The 13,034-nt window shown below is 45.2% G+C and overlaps 1 pseudogene across 1 annotated transcript; it reads left to right on the plus strand.

The window, feature by feature from the left end:
• Positions 1-7,852: 7,852 nt before the first annotated feature.
• LOC311124943 (tubulin alpha chain-like) lies at positions 7,853-11,004 on the plus strand (annotated as a pseudogene). The gene is made up of 3 exons: positions 7,853-8,051; positions 8,235-8,383; positions 9,968-11,004. The product of its transcript is annotated as a tubulin alpha chain-like (transcript).
• The last annotated feature ends 2,030 nt before the right edge of the window (positions 11,005-13,034 follow it).

A 13,034-nucleotide genomic window follows, 5' to 3' on the forward strand; every position in this document is an offset into this window, starting at 1 on the left:
AACTCACGGAGACCACATTGACGGCCGCTGCGAGAAGTCCAACATATTCCTCCCCCCCAAAAAACGAGGTCGTCTGACAATTCTTTTCTCCGTCTAGGCAAGAGACTGATACTTCAAAAGCACAATGGTGAGTATTTTCATTTGGAATGCTGAAATGTGGGGTTATATTAACACTTAGATAAAAACATTTATATGTAGGCTGCATTCTTGTTTTACCTGTCTGTTTTTATTCAACATATGGATTCTTATTTTTCATTTCATTTGCAAAAACACAATATGCAGTAGGCTACAGTGTCTCATCTATCGTCGTTTCTATATCACTGACTATTTAACTCTTGCATTATGATATTTTGGATAATGGCACAGCTCCCAATACGCAGTGTTCATCCCTCCCCAAAACCCCGACAGACGGTTCAGGGGGTGCAGTGTGGAACGACAGTGACGCATCGAAAATAAACCACTACTGTCACCTGAAGGGAATAATGTCATGTTGCAGCGGTGGAGCCAACATGTGAATTGCAATTTTAATGCATTCATCAGGATTATGCATTGAATCATTCTGTTCTGGGAAGATGTTTATTCAAACCCTTAAAAAAGATCAAATTAGAACAAACTGTAATTGCAGATATTAATTAGGATAGCTACACAGTAGTGTCTAGTGGCGCAGTGGTCTAAGGCAGTGCTAGCTGTGCCATTAGCGATCCTGGTTCGAATCCAGACTCTGTCGTAGCCGGCCGGGAGACCCATGGGGCGGCGCACAATTGTCCAAGGTAGGGGAGGGAATGGCCGGCAGGGATGTAGCTCAGTTGGTAGAGCATGGCGTTTGCAACGCCAGGGTTGTGGGTTCGATTCCCACGGGGGGCCAGTATATAATAATGTATGCACTCACTAACTGTAAGTCGCTCTGGATAAGATACTATCAATAACCAACATGCTTCTTTGCAGGACAGGAATTGCAGCTTTGTGGTTGTGTTTTCAAGGTGTGTTGAGAAATCTTAGCCTACAGGAGAATCTACAGACCGAATAGTTAAGTTACAGAAGCTGTTAATTCCTCCCCAAAACCCCGACAGACGGTTCACGGGGTGCATGATATAGCACTTTAACCAGCTTTAACTTTAAAGTGCTAGCCACTTTGACTAGCACTTTAACTAGCACTTTGACTAGCACTTTAACTAGCACTTTAACTAGTTAAAGTGCACTTTAACTTTAAAGTGCTAGCCACTTTGACTAGCACTTTAACTAGCACTTTAAAGTTTGATAGAGCTGAGTTTCCATCTATGAAATGTCTAGCTGGGTTTGGGTGGTGACCGCCTGGTGAGTACAGCAAGTTAGGAGTGAGTAAGAGTCAGGTTAATGATACTGAGGGTTCCCCAGAAATAGCAGCCAGCTGGGCCCCTGACCTGGCAAGCGTTGCCCAAACTTGGCGATCATCTTCCCCCCCAGTAGGCCCCTGTCCATCACTCAGTCTCCAGGGGGGACAGCTAGAATGGGACAGGTTTAAAAATAGTCTGTGACTAGGGCAGGAGGAGTTATCACCAATCCCTAGTGGAGACAAGGAGTCATACTTTCAGGGCCAGTTTCCCAGACCCAGATTAAGCCTATTACCGGACTGAAAAGCATGCTCAGTGGTGAATCTCCATCGAAATAGCTTCTTAGTCCAGGACTAGGTTTAATCAGTATCAGTCTGGGAAAGGGATCTGTAGATGATAGGGTGTCTGAATTAGGCCCATAAACTGGGTGTATCAGGAGTCAAGTGCCTCTGTGTCTGAATCAGGCCCATAAACTGGGTGTATCAGGAGTCAAAGCCAATACATAATTGACTCATTGTCACACAGACTTAAGTCAGACATTATTTAGTGTTGTCCTGGTCTGTTCTCATAGATAGTTTTTTTTATTAGTATTTATTTTTTTAGTCATTTAGCGGACACTCTTATCCAGAGCGACTTACAGGAGCAATTAGGTTTAAGTGCCTTGCTCAAGGGCACGCCGACAGATTTTTCACCTAGTCGGCTCGGGGATTAGAACCAGCGACCTTCCGGTTACTGGCACAACGCTCTTACCCACTAAGCCACCTGCCGCCCTTTTACGGTTTCAATATATTTAATCAGCAGCTGATGATGATGAGGCAGAGGCCACAGAGGGACTGAAGGCCTAGTTATCTTTCCTTGAGAAAACGATGTCTTTGTCTCAAATGGCACCCTATCCCCTATGTAGTGCACTACTTTTTACCAGCACCTTATAGGCCCTGGTCAAAGTAGTGCACTAAATAGGGAATAAGGTGCCATTTGTGACGCAGACATCGTTGTCCTGGATGGAACTGCAGACCTGAGCTAAAAGACTGACCTTGCCGTTTTGAAATGCAGTCAGAGAGAGGAGAGGAGAGGATTACAATTATTTCAGGCAGTTCTTGGCTGGTAGTTATCTCTGCATCAGGCAGCCATTTCTGTCTCCTCTCCTCTTCTCCTCTGCTAATGGTAGTTATCTCTGCATCAGGCAGCCATTTCTGTCTCCTCTCCTCTTCTCCTCTGCTAATGGTAGTTATCTCTGCATCAGGCAGCCATTTCTGTCTCCTCTCCTCTTCTCCTCTGCTAATGGTAGTTATCTCTGCATCAGGCAGCCATTTCTGTCTCCTCTCCTCTTCTCCTCTGCTAATGGTAGTTATCTCTGCATCAGGCAGCCATTTCTGTCTCTTCTCCTCTTCTCCTCTGCTAATGGTAGTTATCTCTGCATCAGGCAGCCATTTCTGTCTCCTCTACTCTTCTCCTCTGCTAATGGTAGTTATCTCTGCATCAGGCAGCCATTTCTGTCTCCTCTTCTCCTCTGCTAATAGTAGTTATCTCTGCATCAGGCATCCATTTCTGTCTCCTCTACTCTTCTCCTCTGCTAATGGTAGTTATCTCTGCATCAGGCAGCCATTTCTGTCTCTTCTCCTCTGCTAATGGTAGTTATCTCTGCATCAGGCAGCCATTTCTGTCTCCTCTACTCTTCTCCTCTGCTAATGGTAGTGATCTCTGCATCAGGCATCCATTTCTGTCTCCTCTACTCTTCTCCTCTGCTAATGGTAGTTATCTCTGCATCAGGCAGCCATTTCTGTCTCTTCTCCTCTGCTAATGGTAGTTATCTCTGCATCAGGCAGCCATTTCTGTCTCTTCTCCTCTGCTAATGGTAGTTATCTCTGCATCAGGCAGCCATTTCTGTCTCCTCTACTCTTCTCCTCTGCTAATGGTAGTTATCTCTGCATCAGGCATCCATTTCTGTCTCCTCTACTCTTCTCCTCTGCTAATGGTAGTTATCTCTGCATCAGGCAGCCATTTCTGTCTCCTCTCCTCTTCTCCTCTGCTAATGGTAGTTATCTCTGCATCAGGCAGCCATTTCTGTCTCCTCTCCTCTTCTCCTCTGCTAACGGTAGTTATCTCTGCATCAGGCATCCATTTCTGTCTCCTCTACTCTTCTCCTCTGCTAATGGTAGTTATCTCTGCATCAGGCAGCCATTTCTGTCTCTTCTCCTCTGCTAATGGTAGTTATCTCTGCATCAGGCAGCCATTTCTGTCTCCTCTACTCTTCTCCTCTGCTAATGGTAGTTATCTCTGCATCAGGCATCCATTTCTGTCTCCTCTACTCTTCTCCTCTGCTAATGGTAGTTATCTCTGCATCAGGCAGCCATTTCTGTCTCTTCTCCTCTGCTAATGGTAGTTATCTCTGCATCAGGCAGCCATTTCTGTCTCCTCTACTCTTCTCCTCTGCTAATGGTAGTTATCTCTGCATCAGGCAGCCATTTCTGTCTCCTCTCCTCTTCTCCTCTGCTAATGGTAGTTATCTCTGCATCAGGCAGCCATTTCTGTCTCCTCTACTCTTCTCCTCTGCTAATGGTAGTTATCTCTGCATCAGGCAGCCATTTCTGTCTCCTCTCCTCTTCTCCTCTGCTAATGGTAGTTATCTCTGCATCAGGCATCCATTTCTGTCTCCTCTCCTCTTCTCCTCTGCTAATGGTAGTTATCTCTGCATCAGGCAGCCATTTCTGTCTCCTCTCCTCTTCTCCTCTGCTAACGGTAGTTATCTCTGCATCAGGCAGCCATTTCTGTCTCTTCTCCTCTTCTCCTCTGCTAATGGTAGTTATCTCTGCATCAGGCAGCCATTTCTGTCTCCTCTACTCTTCTCCTCTGCTAATGGTAGTTATCTCTGCATCAGGCAGCCATTTCTGTCTCCTCTCCTCTTCTCCTCTGCTAATGGTAGTTATCTCTGCATCAGGCATCCATTTCTGTCTCCTCTACTCTTCTCCTCTGCTAATGGTAGTTATCTCTGCATCAGGCAGCCATTTCTGTCTCTTCTCCTCTGCTAATGGTAGTTATCTCTGCATCAGGCAGCCATTTCTGTCTCCTCTACTCTTCTCCTCTGCTAATGGTAGTTATCTCTGCATCAGGCAGCCATTTCTGTCTCCTCTCCTCTTCTCCTCTGCTAATGGTAGTTATCTCTGCATCAGGCAGCCATTTCTGTCTCCTCTACTCTTCTCCTCTGCTAATGGTAGTTATCTCTGCATCAGGCAGCCATTTCTGTCTCTTCTCCTCTTCTCCTCTGCTAATGGTAGTTATCTCTGCATCAGGCAGCCATTTCTGTCTCCTCTCCTGTTCTCCTCTGCTAATGGTAGTTATCTCTGCATCAGGCAGCCATTTCTGTCTCCTCTCCTCTTCTCCTCTGCTAATGGTAGTTATCTCTGCATCAGGCAGCCATTTCTGTCTCCTCTCCTCTTCTCCTCTGCTAATGGTAGTTATCTCTGCATCAGGCAGCCATTTCTGTCTCCTCTCCTTTTCTCCTCTGCTAATGGTAGTTATCTCTGCATCAGGCAGCCATTTCTGTCTCCTCTCCTCTTCTCCCCTGCTGCTGGTTGTTTTGTTTGTCTAGGCTCAGAATACCATAGTAACCAGGGTAACCAGGGTAACACACTGTGTCCCAAATATACTGTGTGTCCCAATATATAGTGCACTATTTTTGACCAGGGTACCTTACACACGGTATGACTACCCTGTCTTGTGATGAACCCCCCCCCCCCTTAGCCCCTCCCCTTCATTTTCCAGTGTCCATCGGTGGGGGAGTGTCCTTCAAAAACGGAGCGACTAGTGGTGGTAGGGAGTGATTTATAACCCAATAGAATGGGACATAGCTGCAACACCCATGAACAGCAGAAGCGGCCAAAGGGTGGCCTACCACGCAATTCATTGACGACAAGCCTTGTGTTTTTTCAAAATAATAATAATAATAATAATAATATGCCATTTAGCAGACGCTTTTATCCAAAGCGACTTACAGTCATGCGTGCATACATTTTTGTGTATGGGTGGTCCCGGGGATCGAACCCACTATCTTGGCGTTACAAGAGCCGTGCTCTACCAGCTGAGCTACAGAGGACATGTACTGGCGGCAGTAATAAAATGCCAGTACTGGCGGCAGTAATATCTTGCCTTGTATTTCTCATGCAACAAATACGTACTGACAGTACCATATGAGCAACGTATGACGACTGGAAAACAACGACGTACCCATAATGTAGCCATCCTACCATCCTATGGCTGCGGTTCAACGTGGCCCCGTGTAGCTCAGTTGGTAGAGCATGGCGCTTGCAACGCTAGGGGTTGTGGGTTCCATTCCCATGGGGGGGCCAGTATGAAAATATGTATGCACTCGCTAACTGTAAGTCGCTCTGGATAAGAGCGTCTGCTAAACGTAGTACTGAAGCAGGACTTTCCGTAATAGCAGTTTGACATGTAACAGTCGCATTTCCTCCGCTCAGTCATTTTCTGCAATTTCTTGGGGATTAATGATTAACCAGTGGAAGCAATGAAAACCACTGTTCTGAACTAACATCTATACCAAACGTTTTAGGGTCCCTACGCAGATCGGCTACATAGCTCCACATCCATAGTTCACAGGTGTATATCTGCTGCACTAGACAATAAGAAATACAATAGTTAGTTAGCTATGTTACTTCAGCTGCATTGCAGACAAATATCTTCAATCTCAAATGTCACTACAATAAACAATGACAAGTCAGACTTTTAATGAACAGCAAGGCAAGCTTACGAAATAGTTTATAACATTTGCAGTAACGTTAAATGCTTCAGCTAGATTCATTACATCCACTAGAGGTTTCACTAGATGACAGCCTGGTTTGCTGGTTTGCCCAGGAGTCCCTAAAACATTAAACAACACAAATTACAATTCATACAAATGTCAAAAGCCCATAAACCAAGCTAAATGTATAGCTAGCTGGCGAATGTTAGCTAGTCAAGATTACAGATGGCTTGTTAAATAGCGTTTTTCTTAAATTAACTTTGACAAAAAAAATATGCATAATAATTTGTCTCTACATTAACTAATATATTCCTCTTATCTGTAAATTTCTTGCATGAATCGTTATGAAGTTATAATTACTTACACTGGCTTCCATCCTAGTATTTTTTTCAGCCATTATTCTTGAAGCAACTCTCCAGGGTTGGGTCGCAGAGCTTCATGGGAGTTTTGGGAAACGCTCGATAGAAAGTCTGCATCTCGATTCGCTTCGTTTGGAGGGCAAACTAGAGGGCTGAAAAGGCACTACACCTCGCTCAAAAGTTTAATTGGGAAACCACTATGACTCGATGGGGCTTGCGGGATCGCGCAAAACGGGGCTAAGGGGGATATTGGGATTGAGCCAAAGTCTGCTTAGGGAGAGGCTAATGCAAACAAGGTATTAGAAGGCAAATATACTGTACGTTGAGTCATGGCTCCCCTACAAGAGGCCTTTTGTATCCATAGAAGAGTAGCAAGGGGTAGCTACCCCGTTCTCCTGCAGAGTGACAGAAACATGAGTTTCAACAACAGCTGCAGCAACTGTCTGTCCCCCTCCCCCTCTCTCTCTCTCTCTCTCTCTCTCTCTCTCTCTCTCTCCACCTCTCTCTCTCTCCGCCTCTCTCTCGCTCTCTCTCTCTCTCGCTCTCTCTTTTGTACCTTCTCTTTCTGATTCTCTGTTTCCACCTAGTGGGGACTACATTACACATTAAAATCCCAGGGTTGACACAACAGTAATCATCATATGGGCATATACACTGAGTATACGTATATACACTAATCATCATATGGGCATATACACTGAGTATACGTATATACACTAATCATCATATGGGCATATACACTGAGTATACGTATATATATGTGGTCCTCTGTAGCTCAATTGGTAGAGCATGGCGCTTGTAACGCCAGGGTAGTGGGTTCGATCCCCGGGACCACCCATACGTAAAAATGTATGCACACATGACTGTAAGTCGCTTTGGATAAAAGCGTCTGCTGAATGGCATATTATTATTATACCAATAATTAGGAACACCTCCCTAATATTGAGTCTTGATACACACAGGAAACTGTTGAGTGTGAAAAACCCAGCAGCAGCTTTGCAGTTCTTGACACAAACCAGTGCGCCTGGCACCTACTACCATACCCTGTTCAAAGGCACTTACATTTTTCAATTGTCTCAAGGTTTAAAAATCCTTCTTTAACCTGTCTCCTCCCCTTCATCTGCAGTGATTGAAGTGGATTTAACAAGTGACATCAATAAGGGATCATAGCTTTCACCTGGATTCACCTGGTCATTCTATGTCATGGAAAGAGCAGGTGTTCTTAATGTTTTGTTCACTTAGTGTATCATAATCATTTACACACATGGTGTCACACATACGACACAGCTGAATTCTTGGACCTAGGGGGCACACTGCGCAATATCCTCCATATGGTCAGGTGTCATCGCTGTCTAGTTCATTCAGATTGTCTCTTCTCCTTCTCACCCCGTCTCTCTCAACAGCGTGAGTGTATCTCTGTGCATGTGGGCCAAGCCGGAGTCCAGATGGGCAACACCTGTTGGGAGCTGTACTGCCTGGAGCATGGGATCCAGCCGGACGGACAGATGCCCAGCGATAAACCCACAGGTAACCTTGACGACTCCTTCACGACCTTCTTCAGCGCCACGGGCACCGGGAAGTACGTGCCCCGCGCCATCTTCGTCGACCTGGAGCCAACCGTTATCGGTAAGTCTTTTCACAGAAGCTTTTATCCTTTGAAAAACACTTCAACATTTACGACACACCTGCTAAAGCAAATCTCAGATGTGCCAGTACATTCCATTTATAAATGTGTACAGAACATCATCCACTGGTATCTAGTCTTCTCTCCAGCCCCATATAGAAAAATACTGTTTTCTCTTCCTCCAGATGAGGTGAGGACCGGTACCTATCGCCAGCTGTTCCACCCTGAGCAGCTCATCTCAGGCAAGGAGGATGCTGCCAACAACTACGCCCGCGGTCACTACACCATCGGCAAGGAGATCATTGACTCCGTCCTGGACAGGATCCGTAAACTGGTGAGAATGCTTGAGGAATGAATTGTTGACAATTATGACAATTGGAGACTTGATTTGATAAACAAGAAGCTTTTTCGTCCCATAACCCTCGTAACCCTGGGTTATTCCCGATATCAATTGATAACCGTTGAACCATCAACATAAATGAAAAGGGGGGAGAGTAGACAGCCTTGTGGTACACCACTGTTGATGTTATACTGAACAAAATTATTAACGCAACATGCAACAATTTCAAAGGTTTTACTGAGTTACAGTTCATATAAGGAAATCAGTTAGGCCCTAATCTATGGATTTCACATGACTGGAAATACAGATACCTTTAAAAAAAAAAGTAGGGGAATGGTTCAGAAAACCGGTCAGTATCTAGTGTGACCACCATATGCCTCATGCAGTGTCACACATCTCCTTCGCATAGAATTGATCAGGCTGTTGATTGTGGCCTGTGGAATGTTGTCCCACTCTTCTGCAATGGCTGTGCGAAGTTGCTGGATATTGGCGGGAACTGGAACACGCTGTCGTACACGTCGATCCAGAGCATCCCAAACATGCTCAATGGGTGACATGTCCGGTGAGTATGCAGGCCATGGAAGAACTGGGACATTTTCAGCTTTCAGGAATTGTGTACAGATCCTTGCGACATGGTTATCGTGCATTATCATGCTGAAACATGAGGTGATGGTGGCGTATGAATGGCACGACAATGGACCTCAGGATATCGTCACGGTATCTCTGTGCATTCAAATTGCCATCGATAAAATGCAATTGTGTTCGTTGTCCGTAGCTTATGCTTGCCCATACCATAACCCCACCGCCACCATGGGGCACTCTGTTCACAACATTGACATCAGCAAACCGTTCACCCACACGACGCGGTTGTGAGGCCGATTGGACGAACTGCCAAATTTTCTAAAACGACGTTGGAGGCGGCTTATGGTAGAGAAATGAACATTCAGTTCTCTGGCAACAGTTCTGGTGGACATTCCTGCAGAGATTTTATTTATTTTATTTTACCTTTATTTAACTAGGCAAGTCAGTTAAGAACAAATTCTTATTTACAATGACGGCCTACACCGGCCAAACCCGGACGACGCTGGGCCAATTGTGCGCCGCCCTATTTGACTCCCAATCACGGACGGTTGTGATACAGCCTGGAATCAAACCAGGGGTCTGTAGTGACGCCTCAAGCACTGAGATGTAGTGCCTTAGACTGCTGCGCCACTCGGGAGCCCATTTTAGCGGGGCCTTTTATTGTCCCCAGCACAAGGTAAACCTGTGTAATGATCATGCTGTTTAATCAGCTTCTTGATATGCCACACCTGTCAGGTGGAGGGATTATCTTGGCAAAAGAGAAATGCTCACTAACAGGGATGAAAACAAATTTGTGAAAAACATTTGAGGGATATAAGCTTTTTGTGCGTATGGAAAATGTCTGGGATGTTTTATTTCAGCTCATGAAACATGAGACCAACACTTTACAACTTTCGTTTATATTTCTGTTCAGTGTAATTGTCCCCTAAATTCATAGTGTCTGATAATGCTGTGTTGATGTGCTGCTCTGATAGGCTGTCTCATTGTCTCCCTCAGGCTGACCAATGCACTGGTCTCCAAGGGTTCCTGGTTTTCCACAGCTTTGGAGGAGGCACCGGCTCTGGTTTCACCTCCCTGCCTGGTTTTCCACAGCTTTGGAGGAGGCACCGGCTCTGGTTTCACCTCCCTGCTGATGGAACGTCTGTCTGTTGACTTCGGCAAGAAGTCCAAGCTGGAGTTTGCCATCTATCCAGCTCCCCAGGTGTCCACAGCAGTGGTGGAGCCCTACAACTCCATCCTGACCACCCACACCACCCTGGAGCACTCTGACTGTGCCTTCATGGTGGACAACGAGGCCATCTATGACATCTGCCGTAGGAACCTCGACATTGAGCGTCCCTCCTACACCAACCTCAACCGGCTCATCAGTCAGATCGTTTCCTCCATCACTGCCTCCCTGCGCTTCGACGGAGCCCTGAATGTTGATCTGACAGAGTTCCAGACCAACTTGGTGCCCTACCCCCGTATCCACTTCCCTCTGGCCACCTATGCCCCAGTCATCTCCGCTGAGAAGGCCTATCACGAGCAGCTGTCAGTGGCTGAGATCACCAACGCCTGCTTCGAACCAGCCAATCAGATGGTGAAATGTGACCCTCGTCACGGCAAATACATGGCCTGCTGCCTCCTGTACCGTGGTGACGTTGTTCCCAAAGATGTCAATGTAGCGATCGCTGCTATCAAGACCAAGAGGAGTATCCAGTTTGTGGACTGGTGTCCTACTGGCTTTAAGGTGGGGATCAACTACCAGCCCCCTACGGTGGTTCCTGGAGGAGACCTGGCCAAAGTCCAGAGGGCTGTGTGCATGCTGAGCAACACCACAGCCATCGCTGAGGCCTGGGCCCGTCTGGACCACAAGTTTGACCTGATGTACGCCAAGCGAGCATTTGTGCACTGGTACGTTGGTGAGGGCATGGAGGAGGGAGAGTTCTCTGAGGCCAGAGAAGACATGGCAGCTCTGGAGAAGGATTATGAAGAGGTGGGTATTGACTCGTTTGAGGAGGAGGGGGAAGAAGGAGAGGAGTATTAAACAGTGAATCTGCTGGTTAGGTTCTGGAACAAAATGTATGTTACAAGGTTAATTGCCAAATGAGTCCAAAGGAGCCGTTGTCAAGTATTTTGGTTATTGTATGTTAATTATTAAACAATATTTAATTTATATTTCGTTGACACTGAATTTAATATCCATACCATGAAATTCCATGTCGAAAAATTGCTGTAACACTGAAAAGTTACCCCTTGTCTTTGATTTGAAGAATACTGTTGCCTTGCCAATGTTTTCCTTTTTTACTGAGTTGTTCGAAATCGATGTTTTATTGAAGGCTGAAGCAGAAGCTGTACATGAACATGCTTGTTTTTATAAATGAGGCCCTCACTCAATAATGTCCAAGCTCAATAAAGTTATCCTCAAAATAAATCGCTTTAGTCATCTTTATTCACACCCTACACCATGACTTGATAAGATGTTGCAATCAGTGTGTTTTACTGTGGCCAAGGCTTTAAATGACCAGCAATGCATATAGGCTACTTTATGAACGCATACAGCTGGCTACATGCTAATTAGCCCCTAGTCTATTATCCTACTGCACCCGTATTCTGACATTTTGATAATTGCTATCAGTCTTGGATTTATTAACTAATCTCAGCCTTCATAGATGTGGAGGGATGTATGGTAGGGGCTAATTAGATCCTCCGATAGCCACTTGGCGGCTTCAGAGCGAAGTGGGTATCGCATAAAGGCGCCCGCATACTAGTTTCAGTTTGTTCCAAGCGAATGTCTGTGCCTCGCATACTCCCTTCAAAGACATTCGCTTGAAAAACGAAATATTAACGAGAAAAAAAAAAGCTGCTAATATTGCTGAGGAAGTGTCGTAGTAAATATATAATGTTATAGCTTGGTCTGACTAAAATCTTGTGCATGACCCATTTTGTGTTGGGCGTTTGTTTTCAATCAATGCTGTTCCTATCCAATAACAATGGACAAAAGGGTCCTATCTTGTCAGCCTTGTCAGCAGGTGGCCAAGGACAACACCCACGCCATAGGTCTCTCAGTTCTTCCAACTCACGAGTTCTTGCTCTGAGGACACACACACACACACACACACACACACACACACACACACATCATCACTGATAACACACACACACACACACACACACATACACACACACACACACACACACACATCATCACTGTTAAACACACACACACACACACACACACACACAAAAATCCCCTCTCTTTAGGCTGAACATTTGAAGACAGAGAACCCGACTCAGAGCCAATGCAACAGTGACACTAGCCTGGAGGGGACCTCGCCCAACTCATCAGGACCAATCAGAAGATCAGAACTACTAGATTCAACCTACATCATTTATTGTATAAAATGTCTGCACACAATGTTTTCGGGGCTCTCTTCAGATAGCTCCCTAAGAGTTTGACGAACGGGTCCGTGCACGCGATTCCAGATATCTTTACCTCTGAATAAACTGCCTTTATTATACCATATCCACCTTGTCCAAAAGTCTCTACTTGGTCTCAGTTCTCCAGTAAACTTGTATTATCAACAAAATTGGTAGCAGAGGATGGTTTTCTAACTCTGAAATTCGGTCCATAGAAAGTTGATAGAGAAAGGAGACAAGTAAGAGACGGATCAGAAAGGACGGGTGACCTGTTCGCAGGAGCAGCCGGGAATCCAGCTCGCCTCAGGAAACTGATCTAGACGGCCGTCAATACAAAGGTAAGCAGAACCTGTTAAAACAAAATCTGCATATTGTATTATAGGATAAACCAAAATTAAGATCAGTAGTACTGAGCGTGAGTATGGATTACTGTTAAATTTATAACATATCTATTATGACTCAAAAGGCACATATGTAAAGATATCTGAAATCTTAGGCTTTTTACTGTTGAAATGTGACTCTCTAGAGAGGAGTCTAGTTACAGTGGTTCACAAGAGAAGGACCGACTTTTATTTTCTGTTGAATTGTGGCTCTCTAGTGAGGAGCCTATTTACAGAGGTTTTGGTTCACAAGAGAAGGACCCTTTTATTTTTACTGTTGATAT

Source organism: Coregonus lavaretus, assembly GCF_964263955.1.
Source record: "Coregonus lavaretus genome assembly, contig: HAP1_SCAFFOLD_415, whole genome shotgun sequence".
NCBI classification, from domain to species: Eukaryota; Metazoa; Chordata; class Actinopteri; order Salmoniformes; family Salmonidae; genus Coregonus; species Coregonus lavaretus.